Source organism: Columba livia, chromosome 2, assembly GCF_036013475.1.
Source record: "Columba livia isolate bColLiv1 breed racing homer chromosome 2, bColLiv1.pat.W.v2, whole genome shotgun sequence".
Taxonomy (NCBI): Eukaryota; Metazoa; Chordata; class Aves; order Columbiformes; family Columbidae; genus Columba; species Columba livia.
Window position 1 is genome coordinate 123,693,172 of NC_088603.1, and position 24,042 is coordinate 123,717,213.

At 42.4% G+C, this 24,042-nt stretch overlaps 1 protein-coding gene across 3 annotated transcripts in view; it reads right to left on the bottom strand.

Moving 5' to 3' along the window:
- Positions 1-3,264: 3,264 nt before the first annotated feature.
- CA8 (carbonic anhydrase 8) overlaps positions 3,265-24,042 on the bottom strand; it is a 67,623-nt gene continuing 46,845 nt past the window's right edge. Inside the window, exon 9 of one of the 3 annotated variants that reach the window (XM_065053623.1) lies at positions 3,265-3,465. The gene's annotated coding sequence lies outside the window, so the exon portion shown is untranslated. The other 2 variants (XM_065053621.1, XM_065053622.1) reach the window with 2 other exon arrangements.

A 24,042-nucleotide genomic window follows, 5' to 3' on the forward strand; every position in this document is an offset into this window, starting at 1 on the left:
GCAATCACAACTGCATAACTCAGTTTATCCATGTAAGATAAAATTCCTGTAAAGAGTCAGTTTCATTTCAAGGTACAATGACAAAACACTCATTTAAAAATATTTTTTAAAGGCTTGATCCTATTCCCCTGAATGGGTGATTTGCCACTGAACCAGACACTGAATCATCGGAGTCAGAACATTAACAAAGTCTGAAAAGAACTAACGCAGAATGTGTATTCGTTAATATTTCACTATATTATACACTTTTAGAATTTGCGTTTAGAAGTACACCTGTGGCTTCCTAGAGATATTCAGTGTCTGTAATAAGGGGAAAAAGTGCTGGGAGGATATTCATTCGTTTTTCACTGAAAAATGTATACTTTCTTGTTGATGCAGGATGTAGCAACTAAGTAATCTTCGATGTTTCTCTTTGAGAAAATTACAAATCTCTCTCTAGAACACCAATTTTAAATGCTGGCCTGTTATCTACAGTTGCTGTTTCTTACCATTCCTTTTTATAGCAACATTTTTTTAAAATGGCTTTTGAGTCAGTGCCTCAAACTAGTAGCCACTGTCTCTTTGAACACTCTTTAGTCTGCCCAGTGCCTAAATTGCTGACTATGCCTGATCTAGAAGATGAATTACTGCAATGAAAAGTATTCAACCATCAAAATGGCTGCTGTCTTTGAAAAAAACTGCATTAAAGACTGGAAGTGGCCTAGCCTAGATATTCCCAGTCTTAGCAATGTATTAAAGAAATAAGAAATGCATTTACCATTTAATATGTTAAAGATTCAAGAGCTGGTGGGATAAATGCATCAGAAAATACAGTGTGTAACTTCCTTGCCTCTCTCTATGTATTTGCTTTTTCATGGACTGTTGTTTACACTGAAATGTCCTGTCTCTATACAGAAGTTATGCTACCTCTGCTGGTAAATCTGGCTATCTTAATCTGTTTATGTGTTGATCCGGCAAAAATGTGCCTGGTACATCCTCTGGTGGCAACACCTGGAAACATCAGGTGGGTGTGCAAAGAACTGGCCCTCCAGTTTCCATCCTCCTATATTAAAGCCACCTTTTCCCCACTTAGGGACAGGTGACCTGGTGGGCAAGCGTGTCCAGAAGGAGCTGTTGGGAAGCAGCAGACCACCTCCACCCACAACTGGGCTGCCCCGGGATGGGCTGCCAGCCACAGGGCTGTCCACTGCATGAGTTTTAGGGACTGATGGTACAATCACACCACAGCTCTCCGTTTGCACCCCTTTCTGCAATCCTGCCACCTCAAACTATTAGGGTTTCGTGGAACACAAGCTAAGTTCTGTAAGTTTTGGTTGTGATTCATTTTCCCCAGTGTGCCCCTCATGCCTGAGGAAACCACAGCAGCCATTTGTGAAGCGCTGGCATTCAGGGCACACACAGGTGGCAAAACCCCAAACCAGGGAAGGAGATAATATAGAGGAGAACGTGCTCTCAGTTCTCTGTATTTAATGCAAAGAGGAGAAATAAGAATTATTGAAGCAGTTTTCCACTAAGATGGATGAGCTTAACTGAGCAGAAGGTGACAGCCTGGATGCTGAAAAGCAGCACTGTGAGGTCTCCTCATCTCTCCATGCTTCCCAGGCAGCCCAGGTGCTGCTCCTCCTCACCACTGGAAGCCAATGAGCAGGACGGTGTCACTTACAGATCAATAACATGCACAAGGAAAGAAGAAAGAGCTATAGAATAGGTGTGAAATGATGCTAATTTAAAATTGGCTAGCACGTGATCACCTGAGGAGCATGTCTAAATAATTCCTTTTCTGACCAGGAGGTTTTTTTGTTTTACCCAAAACATTGTTATTTCCTTTTCTTCTTTTTTGCTCTTTTAACTTCATGAGACGGACAACATACAAAATGTTTTACTGTACTACTTTCCACTCTAACAGTGAAGAGAGATTAATTATTACTTAATCAGCTGCTTTCTTCCTAAGACATGTTGACGAGGCCCATGAAAATAAGCTGTGCACATTTTTCAGTCCCAGAGAGTAGTTTGGGCTGAGGGTAAATTTCTGTCCCCCAGGGGTGAGTCCTGGGAGGGAGACAGAGCAGATGGGAAAGAGGGGCATCAGGAATCACTGGAGATGGTGCCAGGTGGGATCAGTAGCACCTGGTCATCACCACAGTCCTCAGGTGAGATGGTGGCTTCCCTGTACCAGAGAGATTACAGACTAAACAAGATGAGGAAAAGTGCCTGGTACAGAAACTAGTGGAGGTGTGCACCAGTCTTTCTTCCAAGGAGAGGACTGCTGGCAGATGAGATCACAGCCTTGAGGTGAGTAACAGGCTGTTAGGAACAGGACAAATTTCAGCGTCTCTGCCTGCGGCAGCTGCCAGACCCATCCCTGTCCCCAGGGAGGTCCCTGATGTGGGACAGGAGATGCCCTGGTGCCCCTGGCTGCTTCTGACTAAGGTGGTGCAACAGGAGGGGCTGCCAGGACCTGCTCTGCCACCCTGGGGAGCCCCCAGTCCTCATGGTGTCCTGCTGCATTACCATGACCATTCCCTGAAGGACCCAAGAGGGATGGGGTCAAAGTAAGAGAACATGGTCACTGAAGCTGAGTGTGGTCAGCATGGAGGAAAAGCTTTCTAAGGAGACAGGGAAGGCTCACATGGGAAGTCCTCTAAAGCGAGTTACACAAATACTCATCAGCCACCCTTGCCTCAGTTCTGGGACAGGACTAGACAGGGCAGCTCAACATCCCTGTGTTTTTACAGCAGCAATAGGCTTGTGCACAGCAAGAGGAGACCTCTGGGAGCAAATGCTTTTGTCCAGTCTGCTTGGAAATGCCTCATCAGACTTCACCCAAGTAGAACCCATGGGAGAGTAGATGAATCATTGTTTTGGCTACTCCTATACAAACCTCCTTCCTGAAAAGAATGAGCATTTTTATTATGTCCTTCCAGCTCAAGACCTGAGCACCTGGATCCAGCAGTGAAAATTCAGACCTCCAAAAGACCCATCGAGGCCACTGGGATGGCTCTGCCTTTCTTTCCCAAAGCAGAGCTGATCTGACTGCAGGTAGCATTGAGCCCAGCCATTTCCAGCCATACCAGCAATCCCTTTTTCAAGAGACTGACTACATGGTTTGGCAGAATCAATGCCATTTTGTAGTAACTTGCTGTGAAGAATCAATGAGAGGTGTCTGTAACCCTGATATTTAAATATTTATCTGAGAATTTAAGTATTTGAACTTTATTTTATTCAGAATTCATTATTAGAAGGGAAAACTGTTAGACACTCCGGGTACTAGATTTTCTTACCACAGCTCTGGCAAGAGGAAAACTTCTGCAAGTGCATAACAAACATCATAAGCAGACAAGTCACTTTTAGGCCACCTTCTATGGCTCAGAGATGACTTGTCTGAGGTAGCATGTAAGACACAGGTCCTGAATAGAGCTTTGAAGGAGAGAAGAGTTTGGACCATCCCTAATGATCCTCCAGTACCTGGAAAACAGGAAATAAACAAAGATATTCCTTGTTTAAAAACACATATCCTGAAGATCTGTGAGTCAGAAAAAGAGAACAGACCCATTTGTCCCGCAGCTGGAGCTGAAGGAGTAACAGAAGCAAGAAAGACTTATTTCTGTCAGGTGATGCCTGAATGTGCCCAGAGTAGAGTATTTACAGAGGTGACTCAGTCATTTTCAGAGAAATGTGTTACACTTTGGCCAAATGCAATCCATATACCATCCGATCAAGGCATCTTACGCACTTAAGTGAGTAGAAAGGGATAAACATTTTTCCCAATAAGTGCATAAACTCTTTTATATATCTATAATCCCCTGTTTAATCATTGTATTAAAAATGTATAAAAGCAGAAAGATCTTTTTCACTCCTTTTACGTCCACAAAGAGATTCCTGTGTCCCTGTCAGGAGTGGTCAGCACCCTTTTTTGGCTCTTCACTTAAGACCCATCATCTGATTGCAGATTCTGCATTTGTTTTGATTGATTTGTGTCCTGTTTGTTTTCCTTCTCATCTTTTCACTCAACTGCCTCCCTAATTGTATGCCTAATCTTCAGATATACAAATGAGCAGGGACAAATTTTATCTCATGAAGTTCAGAGTTCGTCATCAGTTCTGGCTTCCCCCTGGTAATGGTTGGAGGAGCTTCTACTTAAGCTGCTCTCTTTTGCAGTTTCCAGGGCTGGTGGTGCTCTCTTAGACTGCATCTCCATCTTGTGCCTGGCTGAGGTACCAGCCTGGATGTGTCGAGCCTGCTAACTCCTTGCAAGATCAGGCAGCTTCCAATGGCCGAACACAGATCTCAGCTGGCAAGTAGCAGGCAATGGTGTTACCCAGTTTGACAACCATGAGCCACAGCTGTCTCTTATCCACAGTTGGTGCCTTGCCCTAAGCTACAGATGCCAGCCAGATGTGGGAGGCAGCCTTGGCATCTCTCATCTCCTATCCAGGCTGATGCTGGCAGCCACACCACTCAGCTTGTGGCACAGCAATGGCAGAGAAGAGCTCCCGCAGACAGATTGAGCACAGGCAGCTGCTGATGCCTGCCTCTCCCTGATCAGACCAGTGCTTGTCTAAGCTCCTCTTTCTATTCTACTGGTGGCTGTTTGGCTGCCAGCACCAGGGGAGCAGAGGGCTGCCGAGCCGAGCCAAGCAGCACACCCACTCTGCCCCATCTCTGCTGGAAGAAGGTAACAGGCAGTACCGTCTCTTGGTGAGGTCCAAATGAGTGACTTCTCCTACTCAGTCCACACCCCTGTCTCCTAGAAAGCAGTTTCCCAGAAGAGGCTGAGCAGCAGAGCCTTCTCATACCATGCTCCAGGGCTGAGGTGCAAGTAACTGAAAGGCAGCTGGGAGCAGCATCCTAGGGCACGTGTGTCTCACCAGCCCCTCCCCACAGCACAGTATGGATCAGTGTGCCAGGCTAAATACCCTCTGAAAGGACACAGTGCCAAGGCTCAGGCTGAGGATGGCTGTTTCTAAGCTAGCAGGTTTGCCAGGGTTCAGTACAAGTCCCAGACACATACTGCCTAAATGACATGGTGACTGTATTGGCCTAACATCATTGTAATATTGGATGCTTCACGTATTTTTCTCTCATGGGTCCTTGATATTAGAGAATGACAGCAGGTTATTGGACACAATGTGGATTAATGAAGGAAATTCTACTTTCCGGGTTGTTCAGGGATCAGCTGAAATTACCTGAAGTATTCGTTCTGGTCTTAATATCATAAACTTTATTACTTCACTGACGTTGGTGTTACTGAGGCTGTAGTCAAACAAGATGGTAAACTTGTTTTAAGATGCTTATTACAAGATCAAAAACCCTGTGGCCATATGACACAAAACACTAAAACAACTTCAGTCTGTCAGTTCAAATTTGTTCCAAATATTTTGAATTCTTAGTACAACTTCAATCTGTCTTGACAGATCAGTTTTTAGCTCATCCTGCCCACTCTAATTTTATGCCGAATACACATCATCTGTTTACCCATAGTTGGGATAAAGCCTGGCATACATCCATACCCTGTACTCTGGCTAATTCATCAGAAATATGCCTGTTCCTTATTCGAATCAGATTTGTACCACGGGATGATCCAGGAGCACACAGATCTTACACTGTGGAAGCACAGCCTGCATGCACCCTGTTGACAGAAATGGTATGTGACAGAAAGAATCTAGGAAGAAAGTTAAAAGTAAAAAAGCTGTATGAATGCTGATAAGCAAAAAAGAATGAGATCTGACTTAAAAAGAAAATAGCACGTGAAACAACAGATGTGAAAACCATGCACAAAACTGCATGTAATGCAAACGTGGTTACACATAGTACCAGATGTAAAGCATTGAGAATACAGATTAAAGGTAATTCAAGACTAGGCAGAAGGTCAACGCAAGCTTCTCGACTTGAAGAAGGAATTACTGGGTGAAAATCTGTGGTCTATTTTATGAAGACCAGGCCAAATAGAGTGAACCTTTCCACTTTAATGTTGTTGATTGGAAGTAATTGCGAGTCACTTGAGTGAAGCAGTCTGGATTGCACATATGGACTCGAATTTTTTTTACTACAGCTCTGAATGTAAGGCTGTACAGCTGGAAACAAATAGGGAAAATGCACCAATAAAATGGGAGGACACTATCTGGAGGAGATGAAGAAAATCTCATTAAAATCTAATGAAAGACAATTTAAGAGACTAAGGAGATAAAAAAAATACCACATGACCTCATTAAATTAGTAATCGAAAAACTTCTTGAGAGCAGATTTAGACTTGACAGATTTCTAAGTCCTTTCCTTCCTCTAGCTAAATGTCCTCCTCTTACATGTGCAACTGTTTTGTTTCAGGCTACAATAGCTCTACCCCTGCATGTAGATGAACATCACAGCTAAAATGTCAGTTGGAATTTGCTGGTGGGAAGGAGACCATGTTTTGAGTTTTTTTCTCACCTTCTTCTGGCTGCTGGGGAAAGGAACAGGCACAAGGAAAGTGAGGAGAATAGGGGTATCTCATCACCTTGTCTCTTGTTGCCTAAGGAGCTTGCCAAAATCAAAGATATTTGGGTTCTTCTTTCTTAGAAACTGGGGAAAAAGAAGTATTATAAAATAAACCATAAGAGCAATCTCATCATTAATATGGATGTCTTTCTATATAAAAAGATTAAGAAAGTAATACCAGATTGCTCTTTTCTAACTGGCTAATTAGTAAGATGAGATGTGTATTCAAGATCACAAAGTCTCTGCTGTTTAGACACAGTAATGTAACCACACACTGTCACTCTTGTCATTTACAGGACAACTGCCAAATACTTTCTCAAGGAGCATTATTTCTCTCTCTCTCTCTTTGAGAAACAAAAACAATTATTTAACAAAACAAAGGTAGAATGCGGGTTGGTCTAGAAAGGAACTGGAGACTAAATGAAAAGAGAAATTTAGCTGATGTAACAAAAGTCCTATAGAATGTGACTAAAACTCATTGAAATTCAAAATCTTGGTAATTTAGAGTATACTGACATATAATAAGATTTTGTTCTGCTTCAGAAAAGTACTAGAAATATCAAAAAGGGCACTCTTTCCTTACAGGTAAAACAAGGACCCATCTTCCAAGGGCTTCACTGGATCCTTACTTTCGAGACTCCAAGATTATACACGCTGTAGGCTCTTGTCTCAAGATAGATTATCCATCCAAAATAATGTCAGGATTTTTGTAAACTAAAACATTTTGACTGTACAGAAATGCAATGAATGCCACAATTTACCACTCACATAAAAGGACATGGGATTCTGCTTATTCAAAAAGAAATGCAACCTACTGGTTACACCTCCACTTCTTAAAAGTGAAAAAATGTCCTCGTCACTCTGTCCTCCAGCTTCACGAATTTGACACCTACTATTATGGACAGCAAAAGTTTCTGCAACTCATAACTGCAAGACACCAATTGGATCTTCCTTCTCTGCATTTACCAAATGAAAAGGGTTTGAAATGAGCTTGTTAGCCTTTTAGTGATTAAAAACAAAGTTAATTGTGATGGAACACTAACTACAATTATGGTAATCAACTCTAAAATGAGAATGAATCCTTAATATTAGATTTAATTTTGTTAATGAGAAAGTGGATTTAAGAACTGTTACTTGATTAGCTAACCAAGAGATGTAAAGCAGCAGGGAAAGCCTGAACACAATATAGTGCTAAAATCCTTTTGGGAAAGGGTAAATAATATAATATCAAGTGGCTCACAAAAGGCTGCTGTGCACTGTAGCCACTCACTACTAAGTGCATTTGAGAAAGAACCCACAGTAGCAGTGGAAGGCGTCTGGACAGGAGAAGCAAGAGGAAGTTGTATCTTGGGGCAAACAAACAGAAGCAGCATGATGCAGGTGTCAAGAGGCCTTAGAGGGAGGAGGCACAGTTCAAATTTACGGGTTATAGGACACAATCTGCCTGTATACTGGTGCTCATTTGAGGCGCTGCAGGCACTACCTTGTGTAAACCAGTAGTATTCACAAAACTTCACAAACTTCACTTGTTCACAGTTTGTGAACACAGATAACAGGGACATCTGAAGGTGGGTGTCTAAATCCAAGCAATACTTGCTTTGCAGGCAGCAGCAAGGGCCCTGAAAGCAGAGGATTTTTTTCCCCATCCCATTCTTGGCATTTCAGCACACTGAATACCTAGGAAAGGCTGCCCATCATTGTGCCTTGGGGAAATCTTGTGAGAAAAGTGTTTATGCCAAACAGGTATGTAAACATCTGCCCATGCAGTGCACACTCATTCTGGGCTGTCCTATTGTTCAGGAAAGGGGTGTTCATTGCTTTAGAGTAATAAATTATTACCTTATCTTTATTATTACAGAGGAAGCCCCTGGGGTGTATACCTGAGCTCACAGTGCTCACAGCTCTCAGCTTTGCATTTCCTAACAGCACTGACTGCATTAAAATCAAAATTAAATTCCACTTCACAAGTAAGAAGCATCAAAACCAACAGGACTCCCTGAAGAACTGGAGGCAAACAAGCGCTGGGACTCATGGTGTTCCTCAAAGCCACTGGTGGCTCTGCAGCCACCAACTCGAAGATCTCTGATGCACCTGCAGCCATGCCAGGCGAGCAATGCCCCGAACCACGGGTGCACTGAGCACCCACTGGGGTCTCAGGATTGTCTTTGTAGCCACCCTGACTTGCTGCTGTCTTCAATGCGTGTTACTGCTGCTTTGTGGCACCACATGACCTGCATAGTTGGGATTCATAACGACTTAGGTAGTGGCAATTTGGATTTGATTTCCAGCTTTTGTTTGTGAATTTTATCTGAGTAGGTGTGAATTCAACAAATAGCTTAATCTACCGTGTTTTTTTTTTTCCATTTTTAATAGAAACTAGCCTCAATTTTCATATATGTAATTTTTCTTGCAGAGTATTTATTTCCCCACAGATCCCTCCCTGAACAAGAGGCACAGGTTCAAAAAGAAAAACAGATGCCAAAGTATGGTACAGAGAGTTATCCACAGATACGAATTTTCTTTCTTTGCCTTTAATGCTGGGGACCAAACTCTGCCTGAAGCTCTATAGTATGCAGACATCTAGTGGCTGGATAACATAGTGCAATTAAACATCTTTACAGGACACTTGTAAAAATCGTGCACAGTTATATCATAATCTAAAGGCCAGATATCTTGAGTCCTATTGAAAACATTATTTGGCTCTGCAACCCCTTTCTTCATTCATTATGGCTCTAGCCACAGGTATTTTGAGATGCTCTGGCCTCATGTGTTTCTAAGATTTCATTTTAAATAGTGTGGAACTGAGGTAGTCATCACATAAAATGCCAGGAAATCAGGAAGGTTCAAAATGCTGCAGCACATCTGCTAAATCACAGCCTATAATTCCACACTGAGATTCATGCACTCGATAATCATTACTGGCTTCCCTGCCAAGAGCACACAGCTTCAAGTTTTTTTTCTGTTTGTTTTTGATTTGTGTCTCAAGTAAACATCTCCTTATCTATGTGAATTACTACATGTTTCTAAGCCACAGATAAATCTCTGCACTACCTTTAGTTTGCTTTTTTTTTTTCCTTCTTGCTCAGCCACACATACGATTGTCCAAATAAAGAGACTGAGATTTTTTTTCTAATTATCACAGCATCACAGAGTCACAGAATGTTAGGGATTGGAAGGGACCTCAAAAGATCAGCTAGTCCAATACCCCTGCCAGAGCAGGAACCTAGATGAGGTTACACAGGAAGGTGTCCAGGTGGGTTTTGAATGTCTCCAGAGAACGAGACTTCCCAACCTCCCTGGGCAGCCTGTTCCACTGTTCTGTCACCCTCACTGTGAAGAAGTTTCTTCTCATATTTAAGTGAAACCTCCTGTGTTCCAGTTTGCACCCATTGCCCCATTATGAATCAAGATAATGAAATTCACTTTCAGCTGACATATAGTACATGAAAAAAAACATACGGTATCTTCACGACATGATGTTAAACACACATTTTCCAAAATAGCTTTATACCTTCTATTTAAATGCTGCTGATATAGTGTATCATATGCAGTTCCATGTGTTTCGCTGACTTATCATAGCTTTCATCTGTTTCGTGCTCACCACTGTTGTATGTTTACATGGGAGGCACTTCAGAAAGCATTGTTTGTAGTGTATATTTTTAATAAAGCCTGAAGGATGCATGGAGTTTGTATCTATGTAAGATCAAGGTGTTTTTGTCTCCATCTCAGAAACAAACATCAACTTAAATAATAAGCGCAAGAGTTGCCTGTGCCCTTGAAGCTCCAGCTTTTTCAAGTGCTTCACTTTTTAAGAGAATGGAGTTTGTGTTATGACTTTATTTCTTTATTGTCTTCCAGGGGTGGGTGGGTAACACAACACAGGGGATGTAGTAAACAGTCAGGGTTTGGGATAAGGATTGTTGTGTCCTGCCCAAGGATGAGCAGCCAGCTCCCTGGCACTGGTGGAAGAGGGATAAGAGAGCATCAGGTTTAGGAATAAGGCTTGCAAGTTCTGATTTGGGAGTTGTCTGTGAGGAATAACCCCAGGCACCAGTACAGGTTAGGGGTGGACGTGCTGGAAAGCAGCACTGCAGTGAAGGACGTGGGAGTTCTGGTTGAAAACAGGTTGACCACAAGTCAACAATGTGCCCTTGTGGCCAAGAAGGCCAATGGTATCCTGGGGTGCATTAGGAGAAGTGTGCCCAGCAGGTGAGGGAGGTTCTCCTCCCGCCCTGTTCTGCCCTGGTGAGGCCACATCTAGAGCACTGTGTCCAGTTCTGGGCTTCCCAGTTTAAGAAGGACAAGGAATTACTGGAGGGAGTCCAGTGGTGGGCTACAAAGATGATCAGGTGCCTGGAGTGTCTTATAAGAAGAGACCGAGATAGCTGGGTCTGTTCAGCCTGGAGAAGAGAAGGCTGAGAGAGGATCTCATAAATGTTTATAAATATCTCAAGATTGGGTGTCAAGAGGATGGGACCAGACTCCTTTCAGTGGTGCCCAATGATAGGATGAGGGGCAATGGACACCAACTGTGGCAGATTGCAACCCCCCCCTCCCTCCTGCAGCACGGCACGTCTCCCTCTTCCTCTGCTACTTGAGGCTAACAGCTTCTTTTGTCTGGCCCAGAGCACCCTGGCTCCTGGGACATTAAAAGAAGGGAGTGCCAAGGCACACTGAGCCGCGCCCAGTGTGGGGGATGTTTGAAGGCTTCAGGGGCACCCACACTCAGTGTGGGGGGTGCAGAGAAGCTTATACAATGCCTACAGTCAGGTCTGATCAGATAACAAAATGGGACTCTCGTCGAGACTCCGCCTATTGCCGCGGGTCTCTTGGAGCACGAGCTTAGCCACTGCCACCAGGAGAGCCCCCTCCCTGGGATGGAGACTCCGCTTGCCTCGCCGCCACAGGTGTAAGTAAACCTCTCGCAGGATTGCGAGTATATTTATACTTTTCGCGGACATTTGCACAAGTAAATTTATTCCTCGCACAATCGCGAGTGGCCGCCGAGAGCCCCTCGCACAATCGCGAGTGTATTTTCTTTCCGTGCACATTTGCACGTGTAAAATAACTCTCGCAGGACTGCGAGCGTATTATAAATTTACTCTCACACAATCGCGAGTGCACATTTTCCGTACTCACTACGAGTACGTGTATCTCTATAAAAATAACCCCACACCGTGTTCAGGCAAGTGTGTACTCCTCCGGGACTCGGGGACGGCTCCGGCATTGTTTTGGTGAAGCCACGTGCATGCACTCTGTGGACCTCCTGTTGTATTAGTGGCTGCCCCTCTCAATAATTTCCTCCACTGATATCCGAACCTGTATTTAAGTCACTTTTGGAGTGCTAAAACCCTGTGCCTCGCTGGTCTAATAAAAGTTGGTTTTGGACCTTGTGGTCCCTAAAATTGACCTGTGGGTTGCCTCCGTGACACCAACTGAAGCACAGGAGGTTCCATCTGCATATGAGAGAAACATTTTTACTTTGAGGGTGCCAGAGCACTGGAACAGGCTGCCCAGAGAGGTTGTGGAGTCTCCTTCTCCAGAGAGATTCAAGATCTTCCTGGACGCATTCCCATGTGAACTGCTCTAGGTGAACCTACTTTAGCAGATGGGTTGGACTAGATGATCTCCAGAGGTCCCTTCCAACCCCAGCCATTCTGTGATTCTCTGTGATTCTGTGATTCATCGGCTGGTTTTACCCAATGACTTCCAACACAATTGAGCTGAGATGAAGTAGAGAAGGAGTATTTCAAACCATATGCCTGCTAGAGAAAAGGACACATAAGGAAGTTTCTTTATGTTGTTTTGACTTTATGCTGTCCTCATGCTTTCTTATTTCTTTGTTATTCAAAGCCTGAATAGCTCATTGTGTACTATATAGGGAAAGTTATTTTCAAGATTATCTAATATTTTCCATTCTCAGACCCCATCTTCAGTCATCTGCCTGATATCTGGGCCTCTTCAACATGGGGTCAGGCTCTAGGGAAGGCCAAGCAGAAATGAAGAGGTGCCACTGCATCTGGACACAGTGTTGAGAGGATGTGAAGATGCTGAATAGAAGAGCCACAAAAAATGACCTAGCACTGAAAAACAAACCTTTCAATGGAAGTCATCATCTCAGCAAATTTGTCACGGAGAAGACTGAAGAGTTGACCTGACTACTAAGTCAATGCCTCATTTTTAAGTTTGCAGATAAGGTTATAGCAAGTTCTCCTAGACAGGGACATCATACATTACAGGTCAAGATGAAGAGTCTCTCTTTAACATGGCTGACTGCAGAGTCTTCTTCTCATGTCTGGCACCATACGGATAGCCAGTCTGTGATCAGAGAGGAATATCCCCCAGGTGATACAGGGCAGAAGGCATTTGCAAAGTGTCAGGATAAGTTCATTAATACATCTGAAGCATTCAAACAAAAACTGTAAGAGAAAAAGCCCTGAGAGGAAAAGAATGATTATGTCTTCAGAGCAAGTCTCAAACAGCATTCAGTATAAAGGACTTGGAACTGAATAATGAACAATAAGGGAAAAGAGAAGGCACTTAGCAAATGCTCACTGTGCAAAGAGAAAAGTATCCAATCATACAAATGCCATCTGTATAGGCACAGTGCTGGTGAACTGATGCTAGGCACACAGTCTTCATTTTAAATTGTCTGTGTTTCAAAACTATTTTTTTTCTATGTGTATAATTCTAAAGATACGAATATACCCACAGATGTTTGCTTACGATGACAGGTACAGTTTCATAGATAAATGTGCACATAAACATTTCTAAACACATCCTGCATGGTCCAGCCTCAGGTGTGGTGGATAGTCCTCCAGCTGCCTGACATTTGGGCAGGCAGCACAGGTATATAAAGGAAGAGCACATCTCAAAGGTTGACTCCATGGCTGATGATACCACCAAGAAACCCAGCCAAGGAAGAAAAGGCAGGCCAAAATTTGCCCACTTTCCAGAGTCCTCAACCAAAGAAAGGGTTTTCCCTTTTTCCTCTGCAGCTATCATTCACCATGAGGTTCTCCTATTTCTACAAGGAAGGAAGCTTCATTCACACTGGAGTTGATGTGAAAGCCACAAAAGAATTAATTTGCACAAGGCCATTACTGCACCAGAGCTGTGCCTACCAGTCAAACTCAGTGAAGGTGAGCCTGAGCTTACAGCAGCTGTACCCTGACAGGTTCCAAAGAATACTGGTGTATATGATGTCTTGTGAAGCTGCCTGTGCATGGATGTCCCCCTCCTCGTTTCTTCTGCAGTCTCAGCAAAATCAGCTGAAATTTCTCAGTAAAATTATTTTTTTCTTTATGTTGTCCTGTTGGTAAGCACTTCTAACTCTTCAGGAATGGTAGCCTTTGCTGCAGGGGAGTAATTTCAGGGTTGTGCATACTGCAGGACAATGTTTAGATTACCTAAAAAGCAGTGCAACTTAAAGAGTTTGGTGGTGGGTTCACTCTGTTATTTACTGCATGGGGGAAATATGTCAAGCTGAATGCTGCTTACCTTCTCTCCAATTGCCCATACCCATTCATGAAGCAAACTTTCAGGCACTTTCCCTCCCTGAAAACCGTTTACTCTGGGGGCTGTGTCTTGGAACTCCGGAGACAAATTTTCAGGCAAGGCATGATAACCATATGCAGAGCAGTCTTTCAGGAGACAAAATTCTTAGAAAATAAAAAAATTAATGGAGTAGAATAGCAAAAGGGCTGGCTTAGGCTGGGTACCTGCGCAGAGGTCCCCCTGAGCATAGAAAACTACAAACCTTTATAACTTTACAGACCATTCATACCATGATTCAGCCCAATGGCAATATTTCACTTTGGGACCTTCTTGCTTCTCATTGGATCTTTTTCATTGATTCCATGTGGGCCTTTGCTTTGTTCAGCTGTTGACATTGTTTATGGTCCATAGCCTTGCAGATACTGTTTTCTCTGAATAAATCCTTTCTTCTCAGCGAAGTGCAACATACGCCTTATAAGTGTTCGGTGTAGTTTGTAATTGCTTTTGGTAAATATGAGCAGAACTTTACAGCTTAAAATTTTAGCAAATCCAGCTTACTAAGTAACATGAAGCAAAGAGTAAATAGAAAATCAGACAACCTTATGTCTCTAAATAATTCATTACATTTAGTATGCATCTACTTAAACCAAATTATTAATATTGAGCTTGAATTGGGCTCATCCACTGACCTGTGAATAGTAAAACGATTGTCATACAGCTCACTTATTTAGCAGGGAGAGCTCAAAGTGAGCTCATCCAGGCTGTTGTATTTATAGAATAAGGTGGTTGACTCATAGTCAATTGCATACAGTAGGAAAAGTATGCACAAGACTCCCTGTGCCCACAAGTTACCGGCGTTCAGTGTGCTGTCCTGCTTCTTGTGGGTCTCCTGGAAGGAGTTCTTGGCCTGGCTGCAGCTCAGGCCCTTCCCTCCTGTGGAGCCTGGACCAAACTGCTGCTGGTGTGGCTGGGGGAGGTCGAGTGCATGCACCACAGCCTTCAATTAGCCTCTGGGATTCAGGAACACCAATGAATTGGCCTTTAGGAGATAGACAGGGTTGCTGGCCAGGGACCACCTTTATTTTCTCTTAGATTCAGTGTCCTAGTTCATGCCTGTTTCTATACACAGCTACCCTACCACGCTTGCCACTGTAATGTCTGGGATCACATCTGTCCTTTAACCCACACCAATTTATGCCTGGTCATCTGCCAGGCCTATTTTGAGGACAGCCCTAGTATTCATTATTGCTCTGCCTGTGCCTTGCTCTTCACACAAAGGAAGAAACATGGGAGCCAGAGCTGAAGGCAGACACATGGACATGTGGTGCTCTCTGAGAGGGTTCTCTGATCTGAACCGTCAGGAGCTTGGGATTGCAGCCTGGGGTGCAAAGCCCATTGCACCATAGTCTGGATACAAACTAAGAGCTTAAAGCCTCCAAATTTTCAATGAAGCTCCGGAAAACTGCAGAGAAACCCAAAGAACAAGTCAGCTGCAGAGGGAAGGTCATTGACAGCAGATGTCCTGCCCCAGCTCACCTGCCTTCTCCCAAGAGCTGGATTTCTTCTTATTCCTTGTACCATCCTAAAGTGTAACAGGTGGCTGCACAGCCAGTTTGCACCTTGTGAGGCCCATAGCTGCTTTAAAGTATTATGTCATTAATTTCTTGATCAACAAGTGTGCAACTGCTCAACACCTCCTTTGAAACTTCTGATTCACGTTTCTAATAAATCTTTTAAATTATATGGAGCATCACAGACATTGATACTTACCTTTAAAAATACTACCAGTGCAGACAGCAATCTGATTTGGAAGAATTTTAGCAGCTGAAGGTTTGAAGAGGAAATTATAATTTTAGGGCCTTATACCACCCTCAGAACACCTTTATCAGTTTTTATGATTTCTTAAAAATGTTAATACAAAAGAAGATGTGAAGAACTCTAACTGGAGAGTAGCAGAGCCTCATCACACCAAATAAAACCTCTCCTGGGCGCAGTGTAACTGAAGCAATACACAGAGAGCCCTTCCTGCAAATTTCTACCAGAACCAGAAATAATTTAATTTTCCCAACACACCATGAATGTGGGTTGACCAGTCTGTAATTAGAATGGGTGTGTATTGTGAATGAGCTTGTTATAATTAGATCTACTTCTAAAGACAAAATACAGTTATAGGTATTTTCACCAGTGGTTTGTTTTTGTTTTTTTTTCTTTTTCAAAGCCAAGTCTAGAAAAAAAAAAAGAGTCAAAAGAGTCTGACAAATGTTGAGACAAATTTACTAACCCCAGTTCCTCAGTAGTAGTATTTATATGACTAGAAGTTCACTGCATAAGGCAATGCGGGAAAGAACAGCAAACACAGGAAGAGAGTACAGGAAAGGGAAATAGTGGACTTCCATTTTTCCGTGGAGACATTACATCATTTGCTTTGCCATGTATCTGTATTTCGCAGCCAGAATAATATCAGCCAGCTCCAAGATAAGGAACACATTTATTTAGAGAATAAATCTAGTTCAGATTTCATCACAATGTCAATATTTGCTGTATTAGTATTACAGTTCCTCTCAGTTAATACTCAGTAGTTAACAATGTGTTTTGTGCAAAGGGAAAAGATCTTCTAAACTAACTGTGCATATAACCTGGGAATTGCCAGGTTCAGAACATGTTCCACTCCACTATCAGAGGATTCTTTCACTGCTGTTCATTGCTGGGTGCAAAGAGATCAGAATAAGTCTTCAATCAGCAGAAATCAGTTTACTTCCACCTTGTAGGGCTCCGTCTTGCAGTGTTTTTTCCAAGATTTTAGTGCCAAACATGACAACTAGGATAAACGAGGAGGCTCCTGTCAGTAACTGCGGACAGTCCAGCCTGACACCCACAGGCCATTGCAGCAGACTTCATGCAGACAGTCCTCCCTGCCTTGTGACAAGACATGGGCTGGCAGGAGGCCAGGCTCTGGTGACCAGATCCTCGGGGAGCTTGAATTGCTTGACTAGGTAATGGGGTTCATAGAATCACAGAATGTCCTGAGTCACAAGGGACCCACAAGGATCATCGTGTCGGACTCCTGTCCCTGCATATGACAACCCCACAGTTCACTTCAACCCCCCATGTGTCTGAGGGCATGGTCCTGTTTCTTCTTGAACACTGTCAGTCTTGGGGCCATGACTGCTTCCCTGGGGAGCCTGTTCTAGTGTCCACCACCCTCTGGGTGAAGAACCTTTTCCTCATGTCCAACCTAAACCTCCCCTGGCACATCTTCCTGACATTCCATTGGGTTCTATCATTGGTCGCCAGAGAGATCAGCACCTGCCCCTCCTCCTTCCCTTTTAAGGAGGCTATAGACCATGATGAGGTCTCCCCTCAGGCTTCTCTTCTCCCTGCTGAACAAACCAAGTGACTTTAGCCACTCCTCATACGGCTTCCTTTCCAAACCCTTCACCAACTTCATAGCCTTCTTCTGGACACTCTTCAGTAACTTTATATCTTTTTTATCCTGTGGTGCCCAGAACTGCACGCAGTGCTCCAGGTGAGGCCGCACCAGTGCAGAGCAGAGCAGGACAATCACCTCCCTCGCCTGGCTGGCAATGCTGTGCTTGATGCACCCAGGACATGGTTGGCCCTCTTGGCTGCCAGAGCACACTGGTGGCTCATGTTCTACTTGCCATCAACCAGAACTCCCAGATCCCTCTCTGCAGAGCTGCTTTCCAGCCCCTCGTTCCCCAGTCTGTATACTGTTATATTTCATTAAATTTGGGCAGCAGGTAGAGAGGGAGTTCCTTAAACATAACACGAGGAATACAAGTTTCTGTAGACCCAAGGAGCAATTTGCCAATTGCTACTCTGTTAAGCCCAAAATAAACAGATGACTTCACAGTGGGCTGCTTGCTATACATTTTCTACCCATTTATTGCAACACATACTGTCAAGGGAAGTTGTGTGTCTCTCCAAAGGAAATACGTTTCTGCAGTACACACAGTTACGAACACGTGAGCATTCAGCAGTATCCCTTCCCCCTCACCCAGCTCACATGTGGTGTTTATGTGGGTTTGTCACAATCAGTCACTGGAATAATCTCCCCAGGGAAGTGGTGGATCCTCCAACATTGGACACTTTTAAGATTCAGCTGGACAGAGTGTTGGGCCATCTTGTCTAGACTGTGCTTTTGCCAAGAAAGGTTGGACCAGCCAATCCTTGTGGTTCCTTCCAACCCGGTACTCTTTAATTCTAGGATTCTGTTGTTTCTGCTGTCCCTAATATACACATCAATGACTCAGAGAACTCATAACTCATTATTCAGCAGCAGCTCTCCCCACAGCACTTGATGAGGTGGATTAGGCATGTCCTCTGACACTGCACTAACCATGGCCTGGTGATGACTTGGTGATTCATTACTCACTGATCTGCACCAAGGGAGTGACCTGCCTTTTGTGAACCCCCAGTTTGCACCTCCATTGTGCCCTGGCCTGGAGCTTGCCATCTGTCCCTCTGGTGTTCTTCCATTCACACAGGTCTCTGCATCAACCTGTCCTCCTCATGCTAGTAAACTGGGCCTCACCAATAGCTATGGTGACCAAAACTATAGCCCACCACATTACTGACTCTGTCCTTCGGATTTTGGTGTTTTGCAGGAATCAGAAGATATGAGTTTGACTAGCTGGCTTGGACTACCGTTCCCTTAATTGTTCTGTCAGATATATCACGTGTGGCCCCATGTGGCAAGCCCCACACTGTGCAGTGAGCTCAGGACATGCAGAGCAGGTCCCCAGACCACCATCCTCACCAATGTACAGAACAAATGAAACTGTCATAATCCACAGGAGAACACAGGCCGATCATTTTCTGCCTGAATTAAACATTTCTTTGCAAAGTTCCATGAGTTGCCAAGTAGAAAATAATCCAGATTATTCTGTTTATTGTTATACTGGTTAATTTTCCTTATTTCAGAATTGTCCTTTTTTTCACTAAACTTCCTAGTAATGCAAATGTCATTCAGCTTTATTCAGATAAACCATGTTAACTACATAGGTTTGGCGGAGAAGTGTTCCTTTCTGCCCCAAAGTTAATTCTGAATTTGTGGAATACTCTCTGTGAACAAACAATGTTTTTATTAGCTTTATAGAATGCATCTCCCCTCTACAGAAAAGACGGTTACTGACAGCACAAGAGATGATACAGAAAAAATTAAATCTAGCATTTAAAACAATAATGAGTATTCCTACATATTAATATTCATACCAAGCTTAAAATTCGTACTATTCGGATCACAGACCACTATTGAATGCTATGGCAAAGAAATTATATAAGCAATGATAATTACCATTTAAAAATAGCTACTAGTGTGAAGTGGAAGATTTAACGTGTTTTCTTCTTTTAATGTACAGCCCCATTCCCAGAATTTCACTGGACCGTATGGACAGACCAACTGTCACAGCTGTCTATCAAGGCTGAATTAGATGAAGATGAACAATACAGGCTTTGTGGTTCAACTGAAGCAGCAGCCTCAAAAGTTTCCATTTCTCATCCACTGGCACTGTGGGAGCATTGTCCTCCCCCACTCTGAAAAGAGAATGGAACAATTATGTTACTGAAATTCCTCCGCAGTGGGTCTGAAAGACTGTTTATGTCCAGCCAGGGAGACAGGGAAAACTAAAAGCAGGGATTTCATGACAGCAGGTGGGGGCACTTTCAGGGTATGTACTTCAGTGACATAATGGCCCTGATTCTTCTTTTTTAGGGTAAAGCTAGTGCTGAAAGATTTACTAGCAATGGAGGAAATGGCAATAAAAGCAACTAATTAGATGCAGTAGTAAAATTAATAAGTTGAAACAAAGCTTCACAATTGGCTTTCTGAATCAATCAGATAATTGATTCTAATGTGGAGAGCATGGTGGTAAACTATTATAAAAAGCAAAATACACTTGTCACAGAGAAATTTTTACCACTTACTATTTTAGGGGCCCTACCAAGTGAAGTGCTGAGTACATAGCTCTCATGGGAGTCAGGTGAGCTTGGGAGATAAAAAACAATCACCCAATTTGACCCTCCTAATGGCAGCAATATTCATTAGCAGCAGAGATAAATCAATACTTGGTTTCATGCAAACACATATTCACATGCTTCAGCATAACGTTACAAAATCAGCTGCTCAGGTTGCCTCAGGCTCCTGTGGTTATTTTATTGCCAACTGTAGCTCAGTATGTACACACAAAAAATCCATTAGTGCTTGGGTGCAAATGGTCACCTGGGGCTACAATTGCTTGCAGGGTCAACACATTTCTAGAGAGCTCCCACTCTTCTTCTTAAAGAGGAAGGGTGTGTAGAGGCTGTCAGTCACCAGCAGCGTTGTTAAGAACTCAGCATCCACCCATGAGACAACCTGTGCCATGATTTCCATGCGTTTCCTGGCTATTGTCCAGTACCCCCAAAAGCCACCTTCTAAGGGAGGCTGTAAGCCCTTCACAGAGTGGCTGGTTATAGCCACAGTTACAGTTTATCTACCCAGGGTTTGGTATAAAGGTGTAATGTTAAAGAACACGTAATAATAACAAGTTATTCTCCATCTCTGGAATAAACTCTTGGTGTGTTTCTCTGTGGGCTGCTGATATGAGGGTGCAGGGACCAACCCCCTCCCTTAAGTGAAAAGAAAAGCCCCTCTTGTGTGGACAGAAGATAGTGGATCAGGGAATTAGACTGAAAAATCTGACCAAGTAAGCTCAAAGAAACAATAAACTTTGTGTTCTTAAGGTTCTGCGTAGGCAAGCTAATGCTGTGACACAATGACACTTTCTCAATCTCAATTAGTGCTGAACTAATTAACAAAACTGTTTTATACACTGCAGTGAGTAGTATCTCTCTTCTTTCTTGGATAATCCCTAGTGTGATATAAGGGTGACTGAGTATCTAATTACTCCTTAATTGAATGCACATTTTGTATGTTTTTCACTAGTTCGAGTTTAATGCTTTTGGTCCAAAAATCAAAGTCAGTGAAATTAAGTTGAACTGGGATTTGGGCAGCTATTCTATTAATGGATTACTTTTGGAAAGGAGCCTAATTATGAGCCAGTCTGGAGATTTCAGTTGTGTTTGTTATAGAAATGTTTAATGTATTGTCTGGCAAATGACTGATTGTATTTATTGATAGTGTCATTATTCATGTTTACCCTTTACTCTTGTTTAAGAGTAATTTTTCTACCATGTTAAATTATTAGTACCGTTCCACAATATATGTAGTCAAGTAATACACTATTTAGGCTAAAGATCTATGTAGAAACGAAGATATCTGCTTCTCTTAGTCTTCTGAAAAGTTTTGGAAATATAATATTTGAGTTACAATTGCACAAATGTGCGTGTGTATTATAATCAGAAAATTGCCTAGATGCCTTGCTTGTTTATGGATTGTATTTCTGCCTCTGAAATCTCCTTTGCTTGGGTTGAGTCCTACATATACTAAATAGAGCCCCACTGCTTCTGGTGCAGACTTCTACAGATCAGACAACCATCCCCAAAGAAAAGCTTTCAGCCATAATGTGTATATACCTGGGATATGTGAGAGCTATTATTTCAATACCCATGGTTTAAAAAGAAAAAAAGAAATATTAACAAGGTCAATCAAAATTCAGAAATTGTCATCAGAATGCAAAAAAAATCATTATGCTTCTAATAATATTTCTTTCTAATTCCTTCATATAATAATTATATATATATATATATAAAAATATATATATGGTGTGTGTATATATATATTTATATACTTAGATTCTTCACAGAGAATGAATTTTCTTGTACAAAGCTGGGATAAATGCGAGACTGTAACTTTGTCTCAGAAACAAGGAACAGTGGCAGGAGCAAAGATAGGGCCAAGCTGGTATAATTTTAAGAACCAAAAGTCCCAATGTTCTCCAAGTAATAGACAGACTACATTTAAAAGAGAAGATATAAGAAATCTTCAGTAAAAAGGATTATTTTTCAAAGTCTTCTAAAAGTGTTGAGAAAGTGCAAATGAAATAGGATGGCCATGATAATCTGCCTTTCCCTCTGATAGGAAGGAAATACTGTAAGATGTCCCACCGCAGCAGCCTTAGGTCAAGATCACTACACAAGATCAAAAACTGTTCTGCTGCTTGAAAGTAGTCAGTTTTCTTTCTGAGGAGCTTTTCCACCACTTCTTTTGTCTTACCATGTTCCTGATCATTATTGTTTCACACAATGTCTCTATTTTTTCCTTGTAGAAGCATCTTGCCTCCTTTTCCTTAACAGCAGGCTAAACCAAAAAGTTTAAGAGCTTAAAAAAATCAAAGGACATGGGTGGCAAAGCCACACATGGGTGGCAAAGCCACACATCACCCTTATCTGATACGTTTCCCAAAACAGCACCTCAAAGTATGGTCAGGCATGGATTCATAGTCTCTAAGAAAAATTAAAAAAACCGACTACCTTATGAATCCTTTTCTTTCCTGAAGCACTTCACATTTCTTCCATTAAAAGGACACAATTTATTGAATCTACATCTGTTTCTGTGGGCATTTAACAAACTTAACAAACAAACTTAAGTTACCTTTGTTTCTCTTGAGCTCTTTTAAAAATTACAGCAGGTTTTGCTTTGTAGCCCTGCTCTGTCATAAATTGTTGTGTTAGTCACATAAAGCTGTGAACAGTCAATGCTGGTATTTTCTTCCTTGAGTGACAATTATCAGTTGCAAAAACATTTTCAGTAACCCAAATAACTTTGTTGGTTTGGTTTGCTATTTATTTTCAAACTGTCACTGTCTGCTTAGCAAGAGTTTGTTTGCATACTTTCACTGCATTGTTTTAATCAATAGTAAATAATTAGAATAACAAATTCTGTAACTACCCAGATCCTCAGTTCCAATGGAGTAATAATGTCTTTGACATTTGAGAGCTGTTACACTACTATATTTTACATGTAGTAATCTAGAGTCTCTATGTTTTAAAAAACAGGTGTAGTTTTATCAAAGATGATTTAAGCTTCCGACCATTTTGCTTCAGCACCAATGTGCAGCATTTTCCCCTTAAATGAAAATAACATGGTGGAGATTCAGTTTGCATTCAGACTCCAGCTTTTGTGTTGAAATTGCCAATAAACATGCTGTGAGCGTGGTTTTTATGACAGGCACTCCCAACTACATCATCACATCCCAAGTAGCAGTGTACAAATCATACATGGTTTCTAGTAAGCAGCTGGAAGTAACACTCTTAGAATGCTTTTAATAAAAAAGCTGATGATTAACAGTGCATTGTGGATAGCAAAGAATGTGTGATGCCAATAGAGAGTCACAAGTGAAGAAATGTGGGAGCCCTTGTCATCATGAAGTATTGTATTTCAAGCATAAGCAGGGTCTGATTCCCCAACTACCTTATGACTTTATTAGTTTTGAAAAGGAAACACAGTATTTTGTTTCTTCTTGGCATCTTCTTCACATGCTAAGGAATTCCAACTGTTTTCCATTCCTCCACCAATATTTGTGTACTTCTAGAAGAGCTGAGTAAAGGACTGAACAAGGGCAATTCCAATGTGGTACAAACAAATTCTACATTCTACAAACAAATACAACTCAAAATGGTTTTCTTCCTCTTCCATCCTACGATTCTTGGGCTGCCTCGTCTACCATAGGCCTAAATTGTGGCTCCTGTGTCAGAGATATGTCACACAAGCAACAAAAGTGCTTTGCTGCTCACTAATTTGAATCCTCAGCAGAGGGAAAACAAGTCAGACTGACATCACAGGGTTAGCCTAAAATCTCAGTGCGCACCCCCTCCCATTACAATGAAGTAGTGGGAAGCAACCTGAAAACGCACCATGTTTCAGCCATTCCTAGAGCTCTTGGTCCCATGAACGCTCCAAAAGATTTGGTGTGTTTCCAGCAGGTCTCTGATTATGGTGTGTGGGTCAAAAGCCAAAGGTGTTTAGCCCTCTGTCCTATAGTCTCGCATTCAAAGGTGAGCACATTCTCAAGTACTCTGAAGTGGCAGCAGAGTGCTGGGCACTATACATAAGCTCTTAAAAACAGAAGAACAACAGTCAGCTTTGTTGATAACACGAAGCTGAGTTTC